Source organism: Phoca vitulina, unplaced genomic scaffold (genome assembly GCF_004348235.1).
Source record: "Phoca vitulina isolate PV1807 unplaced genomic scaffold, GSC_HSeal_1.0 scaffold24, whole genome shotgun sequence".
NCBI classification, from domain to species: domain Eukaryota; kingdom Metazoa; phylum Chordata; class Mammalia; order Carnivora; family Phocidae; genus Phoca; species Phoca vitulina.
Genome location: NW_022589727.1, coordinates 24814987 through 24840525, shown reverse-complemented (window position 1 = coordinate 24840525; position 25539 = coordinate 24814987). Strand labels below are relative to the sequence as shown.

Below are 25539 nucleotides of genomic sequence, written 5' to 3'. Positions count from 1 at the left end.
TTCTGTAATAGGGATTTAATTTAGTCGTCCTCTTAAGTTCATGCTCATAAAAGTTAAGGAATTATATTCTTAGTATTAATGCACTAATATATTTTCATATATTGTTCATATATCATTATGTCATCGTTTTGTGCCTCCATAATGGATGATGGACTCCAAACTGTAGAATTGTTGGATCAAAGCATATATACTCCTTAAATTTTGATACAGCCAAGTTGCCTTCCAAAAAGGCTATACTAACGTACACTCCCACCAACCGTGTAGGAGATTATGTTTTCTGCTCCCTCATGAGTTCTATAAAGAATATTTTCTTGGTATCCTTTCAAAGGGAATCATGATTATATTCATTAATACCTCAGTGTATGGGTTATACTATATTTAATAAGAAAGCAATATATATGTGACAATATAAGGACAATGTAAGATAATTTTTAAGTGATTGAAGATGAAGTTAACTTAAAAATTCTAAGGAATGTAATCTCTTGAATGAACTTGTTTATCCTTCAGAAAGAAATGTTTATTACACCAAGCTCCATGAGAATGAAATTCATTTTTTCTTAAACAAGAAAAAGGTGGCTAATGACTAAAGGTTTTAGAGCTTTTATAAATAGACATTTTCAAGCAATACATTTGCATAAGTAAAATTAGCTCAGAGTCTAGAAATAATGAACTGAGGGTAATATGCCAGTTAATTTCTATTCTGAACTTGATTTTTCTTAATGACTAGAATGGTAGTAAATACTCTCTCCAATTGCAAAAAGCAGAATGTATCATTCACCTTTTTTTTTTTTTTAAGCCTCTTCTGTATGCAGATGTGGAGGGAGCATCATCTACAAATGCAGCCATCAGGCCAGAATCTTTGCGTGTGTGTGCATGTGTGTGAATGGCAAATGGATAACAAAATCCTCTGAAATCCTGAACATGCCTGGGTTCCATGGCAAAGTCCAGACCTTCAAAAATCCCTTATGTTGGGAAGGGAACAGTTCTCCCCTTGATTCACTAGATGGAGTCAGAATTTATGGAATCAGAAGCCTCCGGCAAAGTCTTACTCATTCCAAATGAGTTATCTAGATAACCATTGCCAAGGAAATTACATATAAAGTGTGCTCTGGATGGTTGTGGATTAATCTTATCATGCCCCAATGCACAATGCCAAATTCCAAACACTTGAAAATCTAGGGTGTTGCTTTGTTTCCAATACATGCTTAATGAATCTGTTAAATAAAATTTGTTTCACCTCTAGGATTAAAGGAGAGTAATATAGCCAACTAAGAATCACTGACCAAGTGCTCAGAATCCTTCTTCAAATAAATCCTGACTTTGTTTTAGGACTGTCATTTTAAGACAAACAACCATTTATTCTTCTGCCTGAGAAAGTTTCTTGTTGACACTAGTTATATCTTGCCTAAAACTAATATTTCCTAAATCAATGGGTATTCCTTCATAAGAAATGACAAAGATCACAGTCCTCAAATAGCAACAGTAGAATTCCTATCAACTGAGATTGTGGTAAAGATACATCACTTTGGTTTCATTGAAATTCAGATGACCATTTATAACAGTATAAGGCTACACGAGATAAAGTGGAAGGAGAAAAGACACAGAAATCGGCCATTTCTATGTGGATTCCAATAAGGGAGTTGTGGTTTTTACATCATGGAAAATGTAATCAGATTGAAAGCTCTCGAGATAGAAGAGAACAAGTTATAGAACTGGAGTATGTGCCAGAAGTAATTACTGGATATATTCAAAAATAATTTTTAGTAAGTTATATAGGAGAGTACAATGACACTAACAGCTGGTTATTGCCTTGAATCGCATACAGTATTTGAAATAATGCCATTATATATGCCAACTGTTATTTATGCTTATGATAATTTTAGGTAACTATTTGATATATTTTATGATCAAATATGATCCAATGTTTTCAGTTTGTTTTCCTACTCTTCTGAAAGGTTTTTCTTATTTTAGAATCTACAGATTTTCCTTTTTACATAGATATATCAAATATAAGTGTATTATAAACTAAAACTACCCATGTCTGCCAAATTTCTATATATCAACATTTATAAATGATGAGTTTAAACCAATAAAAAGTTGCCTTTGTATCATTGCAAGCAATGGGCCTTACGGATGGCCTTAAATACTAACTAGAAGTAAGGATTTGCTTTTTGAAGAAAGCATTTATTCTGTATGATAAATTCAACTCTCAAGTCATAATTTAAAGGATTTTAATCTATTGCTGCTTATTCAGTGTAGGCCTTTGCACACATACATGCTGAGATTTCATTTCATGCCAGGTGCTGTGCTCAGTGCTGGGGTGGGCATAAAGATTCACTAACCCTGTCCTCATGGCATGTTCAGACTAGTATGATGCCCAAGGCTTATGATAAAGACAATAAAATAACATTGCTTTTTTTTTTTTAATTGTAATGTTGAATTAAATTGACCTTGGGGACCCTTATAAATAATGCTTAGAAAACCATTTGCTTAAGAAAGAAGAATGAAGCTTTGGTCTAATGTTGGTTGGTTTCAGTTTTGAATACCAAAATCTATGTATCACAAAGGAGACAATTGGCTCCTAGCACAGTATACTGTAGTGGAAGGGTCCTGAGCAAATACTGAATTTATGATATGTTTGGTTGACTAACCTCTGACTGAATGCCAGCAATAAAATGTCTTGATGAAGCTCAAATGGGGTGAAAGTATTGACAAGATTTAAGTTTTCAGACTAATTTAATCCACTTAACCCAAATGGTGATATTGACCTTAGAATAATATACTGTAACTTCATTTGGTTCTTTATCAGTATCTATTTACATTTCTTTAAAAAAACATGTTTAGGACTCCTTGACCAGCGGGAAATGTTAGAGTACACTGACAAAATTGCATCTGACAAAAGAGAAATAGAACTCATAGTCAAGAAGTACCCAAACACTATTTAATTGCTGGATTTTTCTCCCCAAATTATGTGAATCAAATTTCTTTTTTGTGAACTATGCATAAATTGCTTGAAAAGCATTAAATCCTCCGTTCCTGGAAGAAAAAAAGTGATATTTTAACCTTTTCTGATCAGTTTTTTTTATTACTAAAGTGGTTTATTTTTTATTACCAATCCAGTAGTTAAACTACAGATTTACAAATTACTCATAATTATATCACATTAAACTGTTTTTAACTCCCTAATATGATCAATGTGGGATTCACTGTATTTTCTATTTTTTTTTTTTTTGGTTCATTAACATTTACCTTTTTACTGGTAAAAACATTTAAAGCTACCATTGTTCAATTTAAATGATCTGTGGTATCCCTGAGCTCTAAAAGAAAGAAAATGAGAATCTTTAGATAGAATGCAAATACTGTCACAAAAATTCAAAGAGGAAGTTAAAAAATGGCCTAAAAATTCTATTCTATTACTATAATCCAGAATTCATTTTAGCCTTACAGTTGAATAGATCTAATGCCCATTGGTAATCATTGGTTGTACTTCTTCCATTCATCTCTTGGATGGCTCTAATAGTTTCGATTATAAATGTTCCTGGAAAGATATTACTAAATATTTTTGCTTAATAAAACATACAGGTATGGGGGCGCCTGGGTGGCTCAGTCCGTTAAGAGTCTGACTTCAGCTCAAGTCATGATCTCCGGGTCGTGGGATCAAGCTCCACATTGGGCTCCAGGCTCAGGGAGGAGTCTGCTTATCCCTTTCCCTCTGTGCCCTCCCCTCCACCCCATGCGTGAGCACATGTGCACGCTCTTTCTCAAATCTTTAACAAAAAAACAAAAACAAAAACAAAAACACCATACTGCTATGTTTTTTTTACCCACATGCTACTTGGCAGAGTATAAACCTATTTTCTTTTTCGTGTGTACATATGTTTAATGAATTTTGCAAGCATTGTTCCATTCATCCTACTATGATCTGACGTAGCCAGTGACCAGCCACCTCATTTTTTCCTTTAATATTCTTTCCTGCCTATCTTCCCAAATATTTTCTATTTTTACAGTGAAGTAACTATTACATGATGTCTTAGGGTTGACTATTTTCTTGAGTTATTTTCCTAGAAAACAGTGTGCTCTTTGAACCTATAGGGTAAAATATATTTTCTTTCAATATCCTTGAATTACATTGTTAAATATTTTCTGGTTCTTTTTATTATTTTTTAGGAAGTCCAATTACTGCCTTCCTGAAACAATACAACCCAAGGAAAAATACTTTTCTCACAAACTTGCTCTTTGTGAGAAGATAAGTATCATTTATTTAAATATTAAGTCAAGTATTTATACTGGTCTCTGTTCTCTCCAGACATGTAAGAAATGCAGATCTAGGGAGGATCTGGTCTTTAGATGAGCAGAGTGATGGGAGACAAATTGAAGAAAAAAGCCTAATACGGGAGAATACCCTAAAAGGGAGAAGATACATGAGAGGAACTGAAGGAGACTGATGGGTATGCGTTTGTGCCTGTGTCTGTGCCCCGAGGGGAAAGGCTGCCCAGAGTGGGGCACTGTGTACAAGCAGAGGATGCAATAGATGCCTAGTTAACATTTGATATTTGGATTCTCTTTTGCACCCAAGTTAGAACTCCAGAAATCTTGAATTCCTCCCATTTCCTCACCTTATTTTCTCACCTCCATTGCTCCATCAGTACATCTCTATTTTCTGTTGATTCTGCTTCTGATCTGGCCTTTCCTGTTAATTACCCCTACTTGTCTTTAGTTCCTGCTTTAGTTAGGCCTTCATCCTTTACCCTTAGGTTATTGCTGGAGCCATTTTATTTTCTCTTTCTCTATAATCAATTAACACTATTATTAGAGTGATCTTGCTGAAATTCATATATACCTTTCTCCCAATTAAGTTTTTTCAGCAGCTCCCTACGGTCTATGCTAAAGAGGATAAAGCCCAAACTCTTTGGCATGGCATGCGACCTGACTTTAAGTTCTTTTTTAACCATCTCCCACACACTCCCTGCGCTCTAGCCATACACAGTTGTAGGTATTATTTTTATACTTTATATATTTGTTCTTTCTTTGACCTGTACCTTTTCCGATGTTTTCCTCTGCCTCCACCTCCCTCTGACCTCCTGTTTCTTTAAGACTCTGCTTTAGCAGCTCCTGAAGTTTTCCTTCATGTTGGCACAAATAACCACCAACAAGTACATCCAGTGTGGGGTAGATGACCCTCCTAGTCCTCTTTATACCCTACTATTTTGAACTCCTTCCTGTAAATCTTTATTGAATATTTGTACCATCTGATGACCAACTGAATCTCTTAAAAGGTCAGACCTTGGCTCTCCATAGCTACTGCCTTCCATAGCATGTAGTAAGTGGTAGATATGTGGTAAAGGCTTGTTAAATGAAGTAGTCTTTAGGAAGTATTTGTATTAATTTACATGTGTGTAATGTAAATATTAATACTTAATGCTAGCTATTTCATGTCTGATTATATATGCCATGTGGCCTAGTAAGCTTAAACTCAAGAAAGAAACCATATATTCTTTCTCTTAAACTATGTCTACCCCATCTCATAACACTGTTTATTAAATACACTGAAATTACATGGTCTTTTAGTATATTGCTGATGTACAACTTGGACTGCTGCTAGAAATGTGTGCTGTATTCTGCTTTAAAGGAAGAGATTATTTTCTGTACCTGAGAGCAGCAACCTGGTTTTAATAATCTCTTTAGAGAGATGCATTATTTCAGGTTAAAAATGTCCTCCTTCATGATAAGAAATTAAAACAGCATCTTTTTTTTTAAGATTTATTTATTTCACAGAAAGACCATGGGTGGGGTGGGGGATGAGCAGAGAGAGAGAGGGAGGGAGGGAGGGAGAGATGCAGATTTCCCATTGAGTGCAGAGCCTGAGGCAGGGCTTAATCTCACAACCCTGAGATCATGACATGGGCCAAAACCAAGGGTTGGACGCCTAACTGACTGAGCCACCAAGGCGCCCCAAAACAATAACACCTTGATCAGAATTACACCACTGAAGTCTTGGGACAGTGTTTAGTACAGCACTGAGAAGTCTTGCTGAAAAGGACAGAAAGGGGGATGATGTATTCAGAGACCATAGTTTGCCTGCTTTGCCATTTTGTCTCAGGTTAATCCTGGATACCAAATATTTACTCTGTGCAAATGTCTCCTACATTTGTAGTCTTCCTGCATTTTCTATTCTTAATTGAAATAGAGGCATAAGGCCTGATTTTAATAGACAATGATTGAAGACTCAATAATTAAAACTAGAAGTTGCAAGGGTGACAAAAAGGCTTAGGGCAGTGATGAAATAGAGCAGGAGAGGCTAACAACATTTGAAGTGAAGTTGAATTTGAGTCATCTAAGTCTTTGTGGGTTAAGAGGGTTGTCTGTCTTAAATCACAAATGCATGTGATGTGATCTGCCCTAGTAACTATTACATGGATAAGTGAACAAAAGGCAAATTTTAAAGGCAAGATGCTTAAATGCAGGATGTCATAGTGCCATGCTTTGGCACAACAGAGATAATGGAATTTTTTTTGGCTTCTCTTCAATTACCTCCCTCCCCTGGCCTTGCACTTGGCCATATACATTGTACTTAAGTAGGCAATCACAATAGATTTTGTTTCCCCTTCTAGACTGTAAACTCCTTAAGGATATTGTCAGTCTTATGCACACATCTCTGTATCTAGCAATGTACCCAATACAACAAATTGGGTTTTTAAGGTTTTTTGTTTTTTAATATTATATTTGAGAGAGAGAGAATACGAGCAAGGGGAGTGGCAGATAGAGGGAGAGAGAGAAGCAGATTCCCCACTAAGTGGGGAGCCCCACATGGGGCTTGATCGCAGGGTCCTGGGATCATGGCCTGAGCTGAAGGCAGACACTCAACCGACTGAGACACCCACGTGCCCCAGGGTTTTTAAGTTTTAATTTAAATTCTAGTTACTTAACATACAGTGTACTATTAGTTTGAGGTGTACAGTATACTGATTCAATGCTTCCATACAACACCTGGTGCTCATCACAACAAGTTCCCTCCTTAATTCCCACCCACCTCCCCTCTGGTAACTCTGTTCTCTATAGTTAAGAGTCTGTTTCTTGGTTTGTCTTTTTTGTTGTTGTTGTTCTTTTATTTCTTAAATTCAACATAGGAGTGAAATCATAGGTTATTTGTCTTTAACTTGTTTCATTTTGCATAATACTTTCTAGCCCCATCCATGTTCTTGTAAAATGCAAGGTTTCATTCTTTTTTATGGCTGAGTAATATTCCATTGTATAGTATATACCACATCGTCTTTATCCATTCATTAATTGATGGGTACTTGGGCTGCTTCCATAATTTGGCAATTGTAAATAATGCTACAATAAACATAGGGGTATAGGTATCCCTTTCAATTAGTGTTTTTATATTTTTTTTGTGGTAAATACCTAGTAGTGTGATTGCTGGATTGTAGGGTAGTTCTATTTTTAACCTTTTGAGGAATTTACATAAAAATAGGTACATAGATCAATAGAAGAGAATAGAAGACCCAGAAATGAACCCCCAACTATATGGTCAATTTATCTTCCACAAAGGAGGAAAGAATATACAATGGGAAAAAGACCATCTCAACAAATGGTGTTGGGGAAACTGAACAGCTACATGCAAAACAATGATACTGGACCACTTTCACCATACAACAAAATAAACTCAAAATGGATGAAAGACCTGAATGTGAGACCTGAAACCATAAAAATCCTAGAACAGAGCACAGGCAGGAATTTCTGATAGTGGCCCTAGCAACATTTTTCTCAAAATGTCTCCTGAGACAAAGGAAGTAAGAGGAAAATTAAACTGCAGGGACTACATCAAAATAAAAACCTTCTGTACAACAAAGGAAACAATAGACAAACTAAAAGGCAACCTATTGAATAGGAGAAGGTATTTCCAAATGACATACCTGATAAAGGGTTAGGATCCAAAATATATTAAAGAACTTATACAACTCAGCACCCAACAAATAACCCAATTAAAAAATGGGCAGAAGACATGAACAGACATTTATCCAAATGAGCCCACAAATTTTTAAAATTCTAGGCCTTAAGTCCCTCTGGCTGTAAGAACTCAGGAAATTTGGCCCCTTCCACTTTCAAAGCCAAATGTTATAGGGATTGGTCTTCCCCTTGTGGGCCCCCTGGTGTGATAGTCTGTTTCTCGCCCTTCTCTGTGACCCAGCTCCCTCCCAGTGACACATAGTCAAGGTCCATTTCACTCCTAAACTTCATCTCTGCCCTTCTGACCTTCTATATGACCTCCTCTCTACCTTTAGTTCTGCCAGTCTCTAGGTTGTTTTTCAGGTTTTTATGCTGATGTGAAGGTTTTCTAGTTGTGTCTATGGGACAAGGTGAGCTCAGGGTCCTCCTACTCTGCCATCTTCCCAGGGTCTTCCTTGATTATGTTATTTTAGACTAAAAATGTACAGTTGACCCTGGAATAACCCAGGGCTTAGGGGCGCCACCACCCCAAAAGTCAAAACTCCATGTATAACTTTCGTCTTCAGGGGCCACCTGTACACTGTGCTGACTGTTGTGGAATCATATGTTGTTAGAGTTCATTGATTACTTCAGATGAAGGATGCAGAGGGAGGTTAGCATTTTATTTTTTGTATTTTCCACAGATATCACAAGCATGCCTTAGCTTTGAAAAACATCAAAAATACACATGCATATACACATACAATAGAATTAGGGAATAGAGAAACAGAATGGGAATAAAAAAACAAAAAACACTGTACTTAGTGCCACTGTTTCACCTTTCTTTCTGAGGTCCCTAGCAATGTTCCTCTAGTGGAGACAGAATCCAAGCTCTGTTTCCTTTCTCTTCCCAGATACATGAAATTGGAATTAGCTGTTGGTGCCATTAAATCCTAAAATAAGATTAGGTAGATAATGATGATAAAAGAAACACCAAGGAAAAGAGAAACTCATTGAGAAGCAATTTCTTTCTTTCTTTCTTTCTTTCTTTTTTTAAGATTTACTTATCTTAGAGCATGACTGTGCATGAGCTGGGGGGTGGGCCGAGGAGGAGGGAGAGAGAGAGAATTTCGAGCAGACTCCCCACTGAGCATAGAGCCCCACAAGGGGCTTGATCTCATGCCCTGAGATCAGGACCTGGGCCAAAATCAAGAGTTGGATGCTCAACCAACTGCACCACCCAGGTGCCCGCCCCCCAATTTCTCTTTAAAAATGCTGCTTTGGCTGAGTGATCTCGTTAAGTACTATAGTTTTAACTACTTGTATACCTTTGGTGCTCCAGCTTCTATTTCCATCCTGACTTCTTTCATGAGCTCCAGGCCTCCTACTCAATAGATAAGTGAACAAATTAATGTGAATATTCTACAGGAACTTTGTATTCATGATGTTACAGCCCTCCTACTTTTTCCTCCCCACTCCAGATTTGTTTTTCTGTCTACCTTCTCAAGCTCAGCTCAAATCTTTAGATCATGCCCTTTCTCCTCCACACTTGAAACATTCTGTATGTCCTGCCAATTTTGCCACTCGACATTGTTTTTCAAATCCAGCCCCTCCTTCTGGTCAGACTACCTTTGTGCTGAGACTCCAATCCTTGCCTTCTCACTGGGGATACAGTGCTGGCCTTCTACTTAGTTTTTCAGCCTCCAGTCGTGCTCCCTGTCCAATCCTGTAACAGCAATTGTGACAACCGTGCATTCATGACTATATCACTCCCCCTACTCAAGCCTGCCCCAGCTCCATATCCTGCCCAGTCCTTTGTATGTCCATCCACATCCCTGGATTATTCTAGTTCATCACCTCAGCACCATTCTTTTTTTTTTTTTTTCCGCCCACTAAGGCAAGAGTTGAGCCAGGTTTTATTTCCTCTCAGAATTCTTCCCTGATACCATTTGCCAGGCCTCCCAGCCCCATCCACACATTTCTGTTCCCTTTCACTCTGGGCAAAACTTCTGTCCTGTTTGTTCCCCTCTTGGGCATAATTCTGTCACTAACTATGGCATTGAAGTGGAGCATTTGTTCTTACTCTTCCAGCATTGTACCTGGCTGTTCAGTAGGTGTTTTAATTTTACTGCAGAAAATATAAGACAGTGTCCTTAGATGGGTATTATAATTCTAGGGCAATCAAACAATATTGAATTATTTGAATTAGAATTAGAAATACATGTTGTAGGTAACTAAGGGATTGGTAATGATTCCAGTTTCTTTTCTTTTTTTCTTTTTTTTTAAGATTTTATTTATTGAGAGATAGCAAGGGTGAGAGCGAGACAACACAGAGGGAGAGGGAGAAGAAAACTCACCGCTGCGTAGAAAGCCCAACATGGGGCTCAATCCCAGGACCCTGAGATTATGACCTGAGCTGAAGGCAGGCGCTTAACTGACTGAGCCACCCAGGCGCCCCTGATTCTAGTTCTTGATGATTATAATCAGAGTATGAGACTGGGGAGCTCTTGTCAGCCAGAGACAAGGTATAAGAACAGTATTTGGCTTCTCAGTAAAATATACACATACACACAGGTACACACATGCACAAGGACACACACACTATTTGGAAGAATTATTCCAGCTGAAGAGTACATCTCAGCTATAGGGAGAGGCAGTTCTATTTCTGGCTCTCCCACCACATGATTTTGTGACCTTACAGATCTGTCTTTGCTTATCTGAATCTGTTTCCTTCCCTTGGAAAAACAGCTCCCCGGCTCTGTCTGTGTGTGTCTGTCTCAACTCCCCTTACCACAGAGAAATGTAAATTTTAATAGCAGTTGTATTTCAAATAGCATTATATGGGATGAATTTTTAATTAATCTAAAAATGTTTCAGTAATATTATACCACCCTTAAAAATGAAGCTTTATAACTTGTACTAGTCAGGATTCTCCAGAGAAACAGAATTACTAGGATATAGAGTATATGCATGTACATGGAGACAGAGAAAGATTTATTTTAAGGAGTAAGCTCATGATTGCAGGGATTGGCAAGTTCAAAATCTGAAGAAGAGACCAGCAATCTGGAGACCCAGGGAAAAGCTGATGTTGCAGATAGAGTACAAAGGCTGTCTGCTGACAGAATGCCCTCTTTCTTGGGCAAGTCAGTCTTTTATGTAAGGTCTTCAACTGATTGGGTGAGGGATATCCACATTATGGAGGGTTATTTGCTTTAGTTGATGATCTCATCTAAAAATCCCTTAACAGCAACATCCAGGCATGTTTGTCCAAATGTCTGGGTACCACGGCCTAGCCAAGTTAACACAAAACTAACCCTCATGATATCTAAATCATAAAATTTAAATACCATTGGCAAAACTTGGAGAGAAAAATGTAATGGGTAGGAAGGACAGTTTTGTTAGAAAATTCCTAAAATTTACAATCAAAACTTTAACTATAATGGTGCCTCTGATTTATCATCATTAAAACTATGTCTTAGGTCTTACATTTAAACTTTTTTCTCATGAGAATCAGGAATTTTTCCCAGTGTGGTTGTATTATGTATCTTGCTCTCTGATTTAAAAGTTATTAAAGTGAATGCATTGCTTATCTTCTTTGTACAAGTACACATTGATAAAACAAGATTCACTATTTTTTTTTAGCTTTTTGAGTAAAATATGTGATCAACTAAATACTAAAGTAGTACTTTTTTAAAACAACCCACTTAAGATTCCTGAAGAAACTAATTTACTATTTCTGAGTATTCCTTCTGTTTCTGTAAATCACTTTTTTTGGTATAACATTTGGTAAAACTGCTAATTTCCTAAGGAATAATTTGATTTCTTAGTACTTCTGAAAGAAGTGCATACATTTAACTTAGTTTGGAAGCTTTGTAAACTTTTATTAAAAATAAAACTTATTTGGTAAGATGAAGGCAACTTGAAGATGCAATTAGGAAAGTGATCATAATGGATACGTTCTTGAATCTAAAAATATTGAATCAAATTATTGGGTTTATTTTTCAAATAGCTCTGAAAGCAATATGCCAACTAATTCTTCTGAAATTATACTATGCTGGTTCCTCTGATGTATCTACACTGTGACTTCTGAATAAATAACTATAAGATGTGTTTGGATGTAATTGGTGCTTAAAATTTGTTTGCTGGATGGTCTTGAAGTCAGTCCTTTATAATTTAGGTCAGCCAAGAAATGCCAGTGTACTAGATTAGCACAGTTCTTGCTGTTTTTGTTCAACAGCTGCAGGGTAATAAAACTGAATACTAGATAGAGCTGTATACCAAGTTACTATTATAGAATTTACATATTATGAAAGTAAAGAGCAAAAAAAATCAAGTTTTTCCATGAGATTACTTGGCTATTTGTCCATTTGTCTGTATTGTGTTTGATTTATGGCATGAACGGTCAGAAATACTACAGACTTTTTAAAATAACCTTTAGAAATATGCATGGCAAGTGTTTTGTATTTGTAATGTTATCTCACATTGTTAGGTAAAAAGTTCACTTTTTGTAAGGATAACAGACATGTTCTTAACTGTAATGAAATTTTTTTAAAAATGTGGAGGCGAGAGACAAATAAATTTTTGGAAATTATCTGTTATTTTCATCATTGCCCCACTAAGAATCTTGTATTTTTTTTTCTAATCACTGCCGCATGAAACTTTAATACCACAGATACATATATCCTGCTGATGTCCTCTGGCCCTTGGAACACAAACCATAGTAACATCTAAGATTTCTCACTTTCCATGAGAAACAGTCCCCTTGTTGAAAATAAATAATTTAGCTCTTAGCTCTTCTCCATCAGATTTAGAAATAGACTTTTAAAGGGATTCAGACTTTTTTCCTTCAGAACCCTAAGTTTTTAAGAAAAACTCAGTTTCCCCAAACTCCCTTAAAATGGTTCAAACTTTTCCATTCTTTTATTTATATCTGAAAACATCACAAGAGATTGTTGAGTAATTAGGACCTAGATAGACTGTTTTCAGAGTTTCAGGATGATAGAAACCCGTTTGATAATTAGAACTTTGGTTGGTGAAATCCAGACTTAGAGCATTTTTATTGGAGAATGTGGCCCCTGACTATATCAAATAAATGAGTCATTTGGACAATATCTATATATGTCTATAAATGTTTGGCCAAAGTTATGATTTGTTGCAATTAAATATAATTCCACTTGAAAAATCAGACTCTCTTGCTAAAGAGGAGAAATAAGATACATTTATACTGATAGGCATAGGGTTTTGATTTGTTTTATTTTTTCTCCCTAATGGCCAAGCTATTCACATCATTGTGGGAACAAAGATCTAGCTTTTGACTTAATATTTCAGAGGTAAAAAGCATTATTACATGTATGTTGTCTAGTGGTTGCTCTGGGAATTACAATATGCATTACTTTAGGTTAATAATAAAATGCCATAAAACTTGGAAACTTAGTTGCAATAAAGCTACATTTCCTTCCATCTGCTTGTGTTACTACTGTCCTATTTTTACATCTTTAAGTGCAATGATCATTTTACAACTCTTTATGCAGTTAACTTTAAAATCAATCAAGAGAAGAAAAATATATGTTCAGTCTTTTATCCTATGATCCTATGTATTGACCTTTTTTGGTGCTTTATTTCTTCCTGTGGGTTTAAGTTACCCTTGGGCATGACTTCTATTCAGCTAAGGGATTTCCTTTAGGGCAGGTATGCTAGCAGGGGATTACCTCAGCCCTTGCTTATCTGTAAATATCTTTTATTCATCTTTATTTAGAAGGAAAGTTTTGCTGGATATAGGATTCTCAGTTGACAGATATTGTTCTTAAACACCCAACATTTGAATATGTCATCCTACTGCCTTCTGACCTCCCTGTATGTGAGAAGTCATTTTTCCTCTTGTGTCCTCCATGATTTTCTTTGTATTGGCATTTCAGTAATTTGACTAGGATGTTCCTAGATGTTGTGCTTTTTTTGTTTTTTGGGGATTCTTTGGGCTTTTTGTGGATTCATGTTTGTCATCAAATTTGGAAAGTTTTCAGCCATTTCTTAAAAATTCCTTTTTATCCTTTCTTTTTGGGACCCTCATTTGCACATATGTTAGTATGCTTAATGATATCCTATAGGCCTCTATTCATTTTTTTTCTTTCCATTCTTAATATTGCACAATTCTTATGGCCTATTTAGGTTCCGTGATTCTTCTTCTGCAATCTCAAGCATGCTGCTGAGCCCCTTGTGAATTTATTTCAGTTACCGTACATGGCAGTACACATTTCAGACTGGGATCAGAGGAAGCTAAAAGTAGATGTAGTTGCTTCCTACCAGTTATATTTCATGCTGCTCTTGGGCTGTGGAATCCCTAACTATAGAGTTTCATCAGATGTGTAGATTTGTGTAACCGCTAGAACAATCAAGATCCAGAACTTTCCATACTCATGTGGTTCCCTTCTGCTACCCTTTTAAAGCTATATATCTTCTATCCCTGACCCCTGGCAACCACTGTTCTCTACTTCTATAATTTTGTTATTTCAAGAATATTACATAAATAGAATCATGCAGTATTTAACCTTTGGGGATTGACTTTTTACACTCAGCATAATTCTCTTGAGAATCATCCAAGCTGGGGCACCTGGGTGGCTCAGTCGTTAAGCATCTGCCTTCAGCTCAGGTCATGATCCCAGGGTCCTGGGATCGAGCCCTGCATTGGGCTCCCTGCTCGGCAGGAGGCCTGCTTCTCCCTCTCCTGCTCCCCTTGCTTGTGTTCCCTCTCTCACTGTGTCTCTCTCTGTCAAATAAATAAATAAAATCTTTAAAAAAAGAATCATCCAAGCTGTTTTGCCTAACAATAGTGAATACCTTTTTATTGCTGAATGGTGTTCCATGGCCTTTTACCCATTGGGTCATTTAGGCTTTTCCCGTCTTGGGCTCTTATGGACACAAAGTTACTATGAACAATTGTGTACAGGTTTTTTTCTTTAAGATTTGTTTATTTTAGAGGGAGAGCAAGCAAGGAGGAGGGACAGGGGAGAGGGAAACAGAGTCTTAGGCAGACTCTGTGCAGAACATGTCCCATCACAGGACTCCATCTCCTGACCCTGAGATCATGACCTGAGCTGAAATCAAGAGTCAGATGTTTAACCGACTGAGCCACTCAGGTTCCCCAATTGTGTATAGTTTTTTTTTTTTAATTTATTTGACACGGAGAGAGAGAACACAAGCGGGGGGAGTAGGAGAAGGAGAAGCAGGCTTCCCGCCGAGCAGGGAGCCCGATGTGGGGCTCGATCCCAGGACCCTGAGATCACGACCCGAGCCGAAGGCAGACGCTCAACCAACTGAGCCACCCAGGTGCCCCTGTGTATAGGTTTTTATGTGAAGATAGGTTTTCATTTCTGTGGGACAAATGCCCAAGAGTGCAATTGCTGGGTTGTGTGTTAAGTGCATGTTGAATGTGTGTATGGTTTCAATTTTTTATTTAAATTCCTGTTAACATAGAGTGTAAGATTAGTTTCAGGAGTAGAATTTGGTGATTCAACACTTACATTTAACACCCAGTACTCATCACAACAAGTGCCCTCCTGAATGCCCATCACCCATGTTGAGTTTGATAAGATACTGCCAGACCATTTTTAGAGTGGCTATGTAATTTTACGCTCCCACCAGCAATGTATGAGTGACTCAGGTTCTCTACACCCTGGCCAGCATTGTGTGTTGTCACTGATTTTAGCATTCTGATGTGTGCATAGGGAGAGATTTCTTTTTAAGAAGAGTAATTGCAGGAAAGTTGGGAGCCCACCTGTACCTCCAGTCTCTTCCTAAATAGCATGAAGATTGTGAAGGCCTAGCCTGAATTTTAAAATTTTGAGCAGCTGCTGTGACACATATGCACATAGAGGTGATGTTGGTTTAAAAGAAGGTTATGCTTAGTAGATAAGGACGTATGGAGATCATCTTGCTCTGTGACCTGAAGACCAGGGAGCTTATGCTTTGCACAGAGCCTCCGCACCTGTCACCAGTGGGAGTGATAGCCAGTGACTGTTTCTATTTCCTAGCCTGAGAGTTTAATGCATTTGAGTAGTACACATCTGGGCACTAAGACTGCTCAGACCATATGTAGGGGGAAATGTGTGATTGTTAGCAGCAACGTAGGAATTACAAATTTGAGTTCATGCATTTTTTAAGATTTATTATTTTAATAATAATAAATAGGGTCAGAGGGAGAGGGAGAGAGAAAATCTTAGGCAGGCCCTGCACCCAGTGTGGAACTGGAAGTGGGGCTCGATCTGTGAGATCATGACCTGAGCCAAAATCAAGAGTCGGATGCTTAACCGACTGAACCACCCAGGCACCGAGTTAGTGTATTTTTTTAATCTATAGATCTTTTTGTCACAGGGACAGAGAATATGTAACTTCAAAGTACCTAGATGTTGACAGAAACTCATTAAACACTGATGAGCCTAACACTAAACTACATGACAAAAAAAAGAAAACTTGAAAAACATAGTAGGGAAAATATATTTAAATATATAAACTATTAATTATAAATAAGATCTATTTAACTATGTATTTAAAATATAAAGTTTCAAGATTTCCGCGTTTTAGGATATAAAATGTTTTTCATTCTTAGTCAGAAACTATTGTTTCCTCTAAGCCAAATTTGTTCATCATTTAAAAAATAAAAAAGCAAAACAGGAAAAAGTTGCAGAGAGAGCCTTTCGTAATGAAGAGGGAACTACCTTGTGATGGAGAAACGGAGATCTGATGAGTGCCAGTTGCCGGATCCCACAGCCTCTTGGGGGACCCGAAGGAGGCTATGCTGTGGTGGTTTTGCTCGGCATGGGTCTCCTCCTTGATGCTGCTTGTAATAACTAGACTGAACAGCTGTATCCACTTCAGGTCATTTGAAACATGTCAGCTCCAGAAGGAAGGTTGATCAACGAGGCATTGTGACTTGTTGCCCCACGCTCAGGAGGAAGCCTTTATGGAGCCAGTGCATCCCCTGGGACATAAAGAGAGAAAGGAAGAATAAGACAAAACAAAGCAAAACAAAATAGGAGATGAGCAGCCAAGTGTTCCGGAGGCAGAGAGCAAACAATTAAAAACCAGAAAGCTTTGGTGTGTGATTTGTATTTTAAATGCTATCAACTCCTGACTTTCAATAGATCATTTAAAAACAGAGTTTTCTGAGAGCTAAAATTGTGACTCAAATGCTTGCTTTCTTGCAGTTACTTCCCCTGTACTTGATATATAGCCTTTTGGTGGTACGGTTGTGCTCAGAAGACTTAAGAGGAATGAGTAAAGGAACATCTGTAATTCCAGGTGGATAATCCTCATAATCACAGAGGACATTAATGTTTAATTGTGCCAAGGACTAAAAAAGTCACAAGTGGCCCCTCTTCTCCATGAATCTACAACCACCTGTACAAAAGTAATAGAGAGTCACATAGAGAGGATCATTGATAAGGAAACATGAAGCCAAATAAGAAAATGGGCTTAGACATTTCCATAAAATACTGGTCATGAGTGTATGTTTTCAGGAAAAAGGCAAGAGTGTCTACAGAATTCTGAGTGGTGGTTATTGGGGAAAGGGAATGTTGGTTTTTCTTTATTCAAATGGAAAGCTTAAAGAAAAGACAAGGTGTTGTGTGTGGGGAAGTGGATGTTTGCTAGGAGACTTCTCAGGCATCAGGGGCTACTTTATGAAACAGGAATCACAGGACATTTACCTTGGTTTAAAGGAAGCTGCCCTGTGGTCTGTGTATATATGTGTTCCCTGTGGTCCATGTATACGTGTATTTATCACAGCCATTTAGAGCAGTGAGTTTGACTTAGCAGGTGCTAAGTAAATGGCATAAGCTTGATCGATAGGACTTTTAAAAGGCAGAAGGGATGGCTTTCCAAGGCATGGTAAGAGAAGTGTTGGTGAGAGGCTAACTGCAGAAACATGAGGGGTAAGGTGTCAAGGAAATGGAGAGATGTGGGAGCATTTTTCTCTGAAGGCCAGAGTGTTTGGGCATACATAATAAAATGGGCCTGGCATATTGCAGATAGAGCCTGGAAGCATAAGATTCTCCTTTTATGTTGCATGAGAGAATAGCCAAAGTCGGGTAAGAAAGAAATCTGGCAAGAGGCAAGGAGGTGTATCTTCATTTTGATGAAGTTGGCACATGCCTCTGAGTGATTAAAAACATGGTTTGATGTTATTGAAAAAGTTGGGCAAACTTTTCTAGAAGCAGTACTATGAATATTTTTGTTCATTGGTGATCTTATTGTGTGGCATATTTCAGGACTTCATAGGGTTTTTTTGTTTATTTTTTTTTAGAGAGAGTGTGTGTAAGTGGGGGGAGGGGCAGAGGATGAGAGAGAAAGAATCTTATGCAGGTTCCACACTCAGTGTGGAGCCCAATGTGGGGCTTGATCTCTCAACCCTGAGATCATGACCTGAGGCAGAAAGCAAGAGTCAGATGCTTAACTGACTGAGCCACCCAGGCTCCCCAAGTTTGTTTTTTTTAGGAATTTATTTGAGAGAGAGTGAGTGAGAGAGATAGAGAATGAGTAGGGAAGAGAGGGAGAAGCAGGCTTCCTACGAGCAGGGAGACCAATGCGGGGCTCGATCCCAGGACCCTGGGATCATGACCTGAGCTGAAGGTAGACGCTTAAAGGACTGAGCCACGTAGGTGCCCCAGGACTTCAAGGTTTTATTTAGGATTTGTAAGTAAGTTCAGCAATTTGTGATGTACAATTCTACTTATAATAGAAAGAAAAAAATAAATATTTCAAATATGCTGACACAAACTAAAGGATAGTTTTAAATCTTAGTATAGTTCAAAGGAAATGTATAAAATAAAATTTGAACCCAGTATAATCTAACAATTCCATTTGTACATTAAATCTAGTTTATTCAGAATGAAACTCGTATTTTGATATACAATTAGTTTTTCAGATTTGTCTTTACTTAAAAGGAATCACAATAAACTGAAGCAAAAATGCATGATTTTAGATACTGATTTTTCTTCAGTTTATTTTCAAATGGTGTAGATTTTTAGATATAGTACTGTATGTATATATATCTTTTAAAGTTAGAAACCGAAGTCTATTTACCTAAGAGACAATTAGCTAGATTTTAAAAGAGAATGACCTAAGATTTTAGCATGTGTAATAAAATTAAATTTATCTCAGAGCTATTAAAACTTACAAATGTGACCCTGGAATGAATAAGTATGGCTATTTTTATAAATTCTTACAAATCGGAAAACTCCTCCCCCAAATATGTCAAGCTTAATTTTCTGCTCTGTGGAGCACAGCTAGTAGGGTAGCAAAGCCCAGTGACATTTTCCACAGTGTGAGTTGCCAATCACTAGAAGCCCGTGGCAGTGTTTAAATCTACAGCAAACGAGCTAACAACTGGTTGAAGAACGGATTATGTAATTCTTCAATATTTCTTTGTGTGGTGTTTACATCACTGTCAGAATCCTGAAGGCAGAGCTTGTGACTATCAGCTAAGGTAGCATTTTAGTACAGCTATGAGCCAATGTAATCTTTGCTTTTGCACAGGCTATTTTGGTTAACTTCTCCATCTTTTGCTAAACTCCTACTAAAGAAATGGGTATTTGAGTGTGTTCACTTAAGTCTGTGTTAGAGCTGTGATTTCAGTGGTCATTATTTCTGCAGCATGGCCGATATTAACTTTTAAGTCTCCTGGAGAGCATTAATTAGTAAGATAATATGCCTCTATTTGGGTTCTGATAATGCTTCGGTAGTTAGATGAATCCTACAAATTGAAACATTGGTAATGGCAATGGAAGAGTTAAATTCAGAGGAATGAAGAATATTGTATGATTAGAATTAAACAAAAGTCAAAGAGGACCTCTACAGTATAATGGACAAAAATACTTGTATGCCATAAAACTTTATTAAGGTTCTAGAAGAAATATGACTGTATATGGTTCTATTGCATTTCCTTATTTTTTTTTCTGGATCTGTAAATGACATTGTATGTATGCGCAATAATATCTCATTTACTTGGAAATGGGGTTGAACAGAAAGGTGGTAGATGAGGACATTTTCTAGATAATTGGAACATATCCCAATTGCCAGACTTAATTTATTTTGCTTTTTAAAATTGAGTATTTATGTATTTCCCAGCCTTCTTTTAATAGAAGGTGTTGATCATAACATTTTTCTTTTGCCATAAGCATGTTACCTTTTAGAATTTAGAAAAACAATATATTGATAACTGGCCTTATTGAAGGCACTGTATTATAGACCCTGTGGGCATTTTAGAGGCTAATAGAGATCCTGAACATCTGACATTCTATTGGTAGAAATCAGTACTTGTATGACTAGTACTCATGTTTCATATGTCAATTATGATTTAGTTATAATTCTGTCTTCCATAATAGACTATGAAATCCTTAAGGGACAATATATTCATTTTTTTTAAAATGGGACTTTCAGAGAAAATCATGGATGACTGCAGTTGAGATCTCAAAGTCACTACTGTTAGTAGATTGATTTGAGTTGATAGAGATGGAAAATTCTAGAAATTCTATCCTTATTGGAAGAAAATGTGATTGTCATTGCAGTTTAATGTTGAGGAAAATTGAAATACATGGTTTTGCATTAGCACCTTTATATAGCTAAGCTAGAAGTATATTGTTAGTTTAGAAAAATATAATGCCTCATTAAAATGTTTCAAAGCACTCAGTTTGGTACACAGAAATTAAAAATATTTCCAAGCTAGCCCAGAGTGCTAACTCTGCAGTATTACCAGTATCCAATATCTCCTGCCATCTTTTGAGAAGAAATAAACACTTTGTAACAGATGGAATAGTCAGCATTTATAGTAAAAGCCAGATATTATCTTTTCTTGTTCTACCAAGTGGTAAACAGATAACTAAAGCATCCATTTTCGCAAAGGGGTTGAAATATAAAAAATAGTTCTTTTCCTTTCTTTTATTTTATGGAAGAATATATTCTCAGAAATTAGTACTTGGTTTTATTTGCATCCTTTGGAAAGCTCTGAGAATATGGCGTGTTTAAACTATGAAAATTGAGACAAAAGGATACATTCAGGAAAAAAATTCACTGAATTATTACATACACAAAGTAAACCATATGAATCTTAAGTGTACAGCCTAGTGAACATGATGGCTCCTGGGTTATACTTGTGTAACCCCCCATAGTATAAAGGTACAGAATATTATCTCTAGCCCAAAGAACTCCTGTGTCACCCTTCCTAATTAATACCCCAGAGGTAATTACTATCATGCATTTTTCCACTATAAATTAGTGTTATCAGTTTTTTGAATTTTATATAACTGCAATACCCTATGCTCAATTTTTGTTTTTGTTGTCACTCAATATTATCTCTGTAGGATTGATGGTGTTATAGGCAACAGTATTTTAATACCCTTGTGGCTGGAGAGCGGTCAATTTTACAAACAGAGCATAATATATTAATCAGTTCTATTGATGAGAGTTTGTCTTGTTGGTGGTTTCTGGCTTTCATGAGTCAAAAAGCTGTGAAGATTCTGGTTCACATCTTTTGATGCGCACACATGGTCATTCCCTAGGATGTACCTAGGAGTGCAATTGCTGATCAAAAACTGTGCATTTGTTCACCTTTAGCTACACAATCTTTTAAAGTAAGTGAACCAATTTACACTGGACCAGTCACATGTGAATTTCATTTCCTATATCTGCTAACACTAGGTTTTTACAAAAAAAGCCATTTTTCTAAAAGCTATCTCATTTTACCTTTCATATTAGTCTATAATCCATCTGGCATTATTTTTATGTTTTGGGTAAAGTGTGAGGCAGTGGTCAAGACCCATTTCTTTTTCCACATGCATTTTCAATTTATCAAGCGCCATTTACTGAAAGATCCAATTCATGGTTTTCTGCATTCATTGAGATGGCATTTTTGTCATAAATTAGGTAGCTATATATGTGCGGGTGTGTTTCTTGACTGTTCTGTTTTGTAAGTTACTGGCATAAAGTTTTTTTTCTGACACTTGTTTACTGCAAAGATGTCCTTATTTTCATGTGATACTGCTAAGTTTCTCTTTTCCTAATGTCTTAAGAGTTTCTAGAAACAGCGTTTGTTTTTTTCCATTATATACCTGGTTTCAACTCAATTGATTATTGTATTCATTTTTATTCATTCTTTTTATCTATTATCTTTGAATTTAGTTTGCTAGTCTTTTTCCCAGGTGCTTTTAAAATGTTTTTAAACTTTCATTTTGAAGCAAGTTGAATTTTAAAACATTTGCCAAAGTATTATTAAGAGTTCTTGGGCGCCTGGGTGGCTCAGTTGGTTAAGCAACTGCCTTCGGCTCAGGTCATGATCCTGGAGTCCCGGGATCGAGTCCCACATCAGGCTCCCTGCTCAGCAGGGAGTCTGCTTCTCCCTCTGATCCTCCTCCCTCTCATGCTCTCTGTCTCTCATTCTCTCTCTCGCAAATAAATAAAATCTTAAAAAAAAAAAAAATAAGGGTTCTTATAAGCCCATCACCCAGCTTCACGAAGTGTCAACATCTTATATAATAACATAATATTATACAAATATACAAACATAATATTATACAAAATTAATATTGATACAATTCATAAGCCTTTTTAAAAATTTGCCAATTGTGCTACAAATGTCCTTTTTCTAGTTGAGGATCAAATCCAAGATCATACATTGAGTTTAGCTGTCATATCTATCTTCCCTTGAGGTAGGGAACTTAGACTTCATGTATCTTCATGACCTTGACATTTTTGAGGAGTGCTGTCCATTCAGTTTGGGGAATTTCTCTGAATTTGTGTTGTCTGACATTTCTTCATGATTAAGTTCAGGTTCCTCTTTTTTTTTTTTTAAGATTTATTTAGAAAGAGACCATGTGAGTCAGGGGAGGGGCAGAGGGAGATGGAGATAAGCAGTCTCCCTGCTGAGTGAGGAGCCCCATACAGGGCTTGATCTCAGCAACCTGAGATCAAGACCTGAGCCAAAACCAAGAGTTGGTCGCTTAACTGATTGAGCCACCCAGGCACCCCTCAGGTTCCTCATTTTGGCAGGAATACTTGAGAAATGATAAGGTAATCTCAGTGTCTCATATCAGGAGGTACATAATATTGACATGTTTGATTCCTGGTGATACTAAGATTGATTACTTGATTGAGGTGGAATATGTCAGTTTTCCCCACTAATTTATATATATAAATTATAAAATATATAAATCATATATATAAATTTTTATAGTTAATAAGTATCTTGTGGGGAGACAGTTTTAGACTATGTAAGTATCCTGTGTTATTTGCCCAGTAACGTTACCCTCTATCAGTGATTCTTGCTTCTGCAATAATTATTATTCTGGTGTTTGTGAAATGATTTTTTATTTGCATCATTCCTTCTATATTAATTTGAAATCTACTCTAAAAATAAGCTGTCTCGTCCTTATTTATTCATGTAATTGCTTACTTGTAGTATAGACTCAAGGATATTTATTTATTCCAGGAGATCAAATCCACTCTAGTTAGTTCACTTTATTCTAGGTTTAGCCATTGGGAGCTCCTTTAGGCTGGGTCCTTTATTCTTTTGACATGCCATCAAATTTTGAGCATTTGCTTCCTTTCTGACATTACAAGATCTTGCTGTCTCTTCTTGCCCCATTCCCTTATTCTCCTCTCTGCCTCATTCCTGAAATCAACCATTTCTCCTAGGATTTTCCATTCATTTTATTGAAGAAGGGTATTTGGAAACCAAGATCTGGGTGTTCGGTGTGCTCATTGAACTTGGTCATTGCTTCTAGGTCCTCTCTCACCTAACTGAGCTAGGACATATGTACATATATACAAACAAGCATATACACAATCTATTGTTTTTATATCTATTTGTGTCTATACACACAAACCCAAATACGATTTCACTGATAGATCTGACTTCATTCCCACATCACAGGGTTCATTCTGGCAAACTCCCCTCCATTACTAGTGATTTTTAACAATGAGAAACATCACTCTAATTATCATCAATAGATTTCATTATTAATCTGTAAATACACAAAGTGTTTTAAATTGCAATTTCATACCACTGTGAAAAACAAATCTTTAACTACAATACAGCATGTGGGTAGCCTTACGTTAAGCAAGCAAAACACTTTTTCAAAAGTTACTTAGGTTAATTTTCTTTCCTCTCCCTTTCAGTGTGGTTATATTATTACCTTATAGTGCAATATATATGAAAGGTATTTCTGAATATTAATTTCATATTCTGTTGCCTTACAGAATTATTTTATTGAGGCACTACTGTTACTCGTTAGCATTTTCCAGATGCCACATCATTCATAAGTAAAAAGGTTCACCTCTTCCTTACCAATTCTTATAACTTTAATTGATTTATTTTATCTAAGTCCTTTTGCTAGTACTTTCAGTATAATAGTGAAGGAGATACTGTGCATATTCCCCCTATTTCAGGTCTGAATAGAAATGCTTCTAGGGGCACCTGGGTGGCTGAGTCGGTTAAGCGTTGACTCTTAGTTTTGGCTCAGCTCATGATTTCGGGGTTTTGGGGTTGAGGCCTACATCAGGCTCTGTGATCAGTGGGGAGTCTGCTTGAGGTTCTCTCCCCACTTCAACATTATACTGGTTTAATAACAAACAAGTTTTCTTTTGTTTCGAATTTATAGTGTGTTGGAACTATATATCTCTAATGGGGTCAATTTTGGTAGTATGTGTTTCCCAGAAAATTTTCCTTTTTATCTAGATTTTAAAACTTAAAGAAAAGATGTTTACATAGATAGTCCCTTATAAGTGTAGATGTTTGTAGAGTAGTTCCTTCTGATTTTTTTGCCTTTTTTCAACAGTTAATTAATCCTTGTCATTCCTTAATTTGTATAGTTTTACCTTCATATATATATATATATATATGCATATATATCCGTATATATATATGCATATATCTCTCTATATATATAAATAATAAAGGACTCCTTTCCAGATATATAAAGAAACTCCACAACTAAAATAACTTTAAAGTGGACAGCCTATTAAAAAAATGATAAACTTTGAATTGGAACTTCATAATAGAGAATATCCACATAGTCAATAAACAGATTTAAAAACTTCGCTAGTCATTGGGAAAATGCAAATTGAAACCACAGTGTAATGTGATAAGTCCCCTAGAATAACTAAAATGAAAAAGACTGGGCACCTGGGTGGCTTAGTTGATTAAGCATCTGCCTTCAGCTCAGGTCATGATCCCAGGGTCCTGGGAAGGAGCCCCACGTCAGGCTCCCTGCTCAGTGGAGAACCTGCTTCTCCCTCCCCCTCTGCCCCTACTCCTGCTTGTGCTCTCTTTCAAATAAATAAAATCTTTAAAAAAATAAAGTAAAAACAAATAAAATGAAAAAGACTGAAAATCCCAAGTATTGGTGATGACATGAAGCAAATGGTAGTTTTATATACTGCTGGGATAATAAATGTCATACACACACACACACACAACAAACATGCATGCAGGACTGGCTGAAAAACAACTGAATTGGTCTCCAGCTTATAATTTGATAGTTTTTTTTGAAGAGGATTTGTAGGAGAAAATGCTTTGGCTTTTCATTCTCTCTAAAGCTAAAGGTTGACAGAGGTGATGAGAAG

At 36.7% G+C, this 25539-nt stretch overlaps 1 protein-coding gene across 5 annotated transcripts in view; it reads left to right on the top strand.

Annotated features, from left to right (window-relative positions):
- The window catches only part of DLGAP1 (DLG associated protein 1), a 905535-nt gene that overhangs the window by 118681 nt on the left and 761315 nt on the right, over positions 1–25539 (top strand). Inside the window, exon 1 of one of the 5 annotated variants that reach the window (XM_032421260.1) lies at positions 3731–4448. The exons of the other annotated variants lie outside the window; for them this stretch is intronic. The gene's annotated coding sequence lies outside the window, so the exon portion shown is untranslated. Of the gene's footprint in view, positions 1–3730; positions 4449–25539 lie in introns of those variants that run through there. 5 annotated transcript variants of the gene reach the window in all.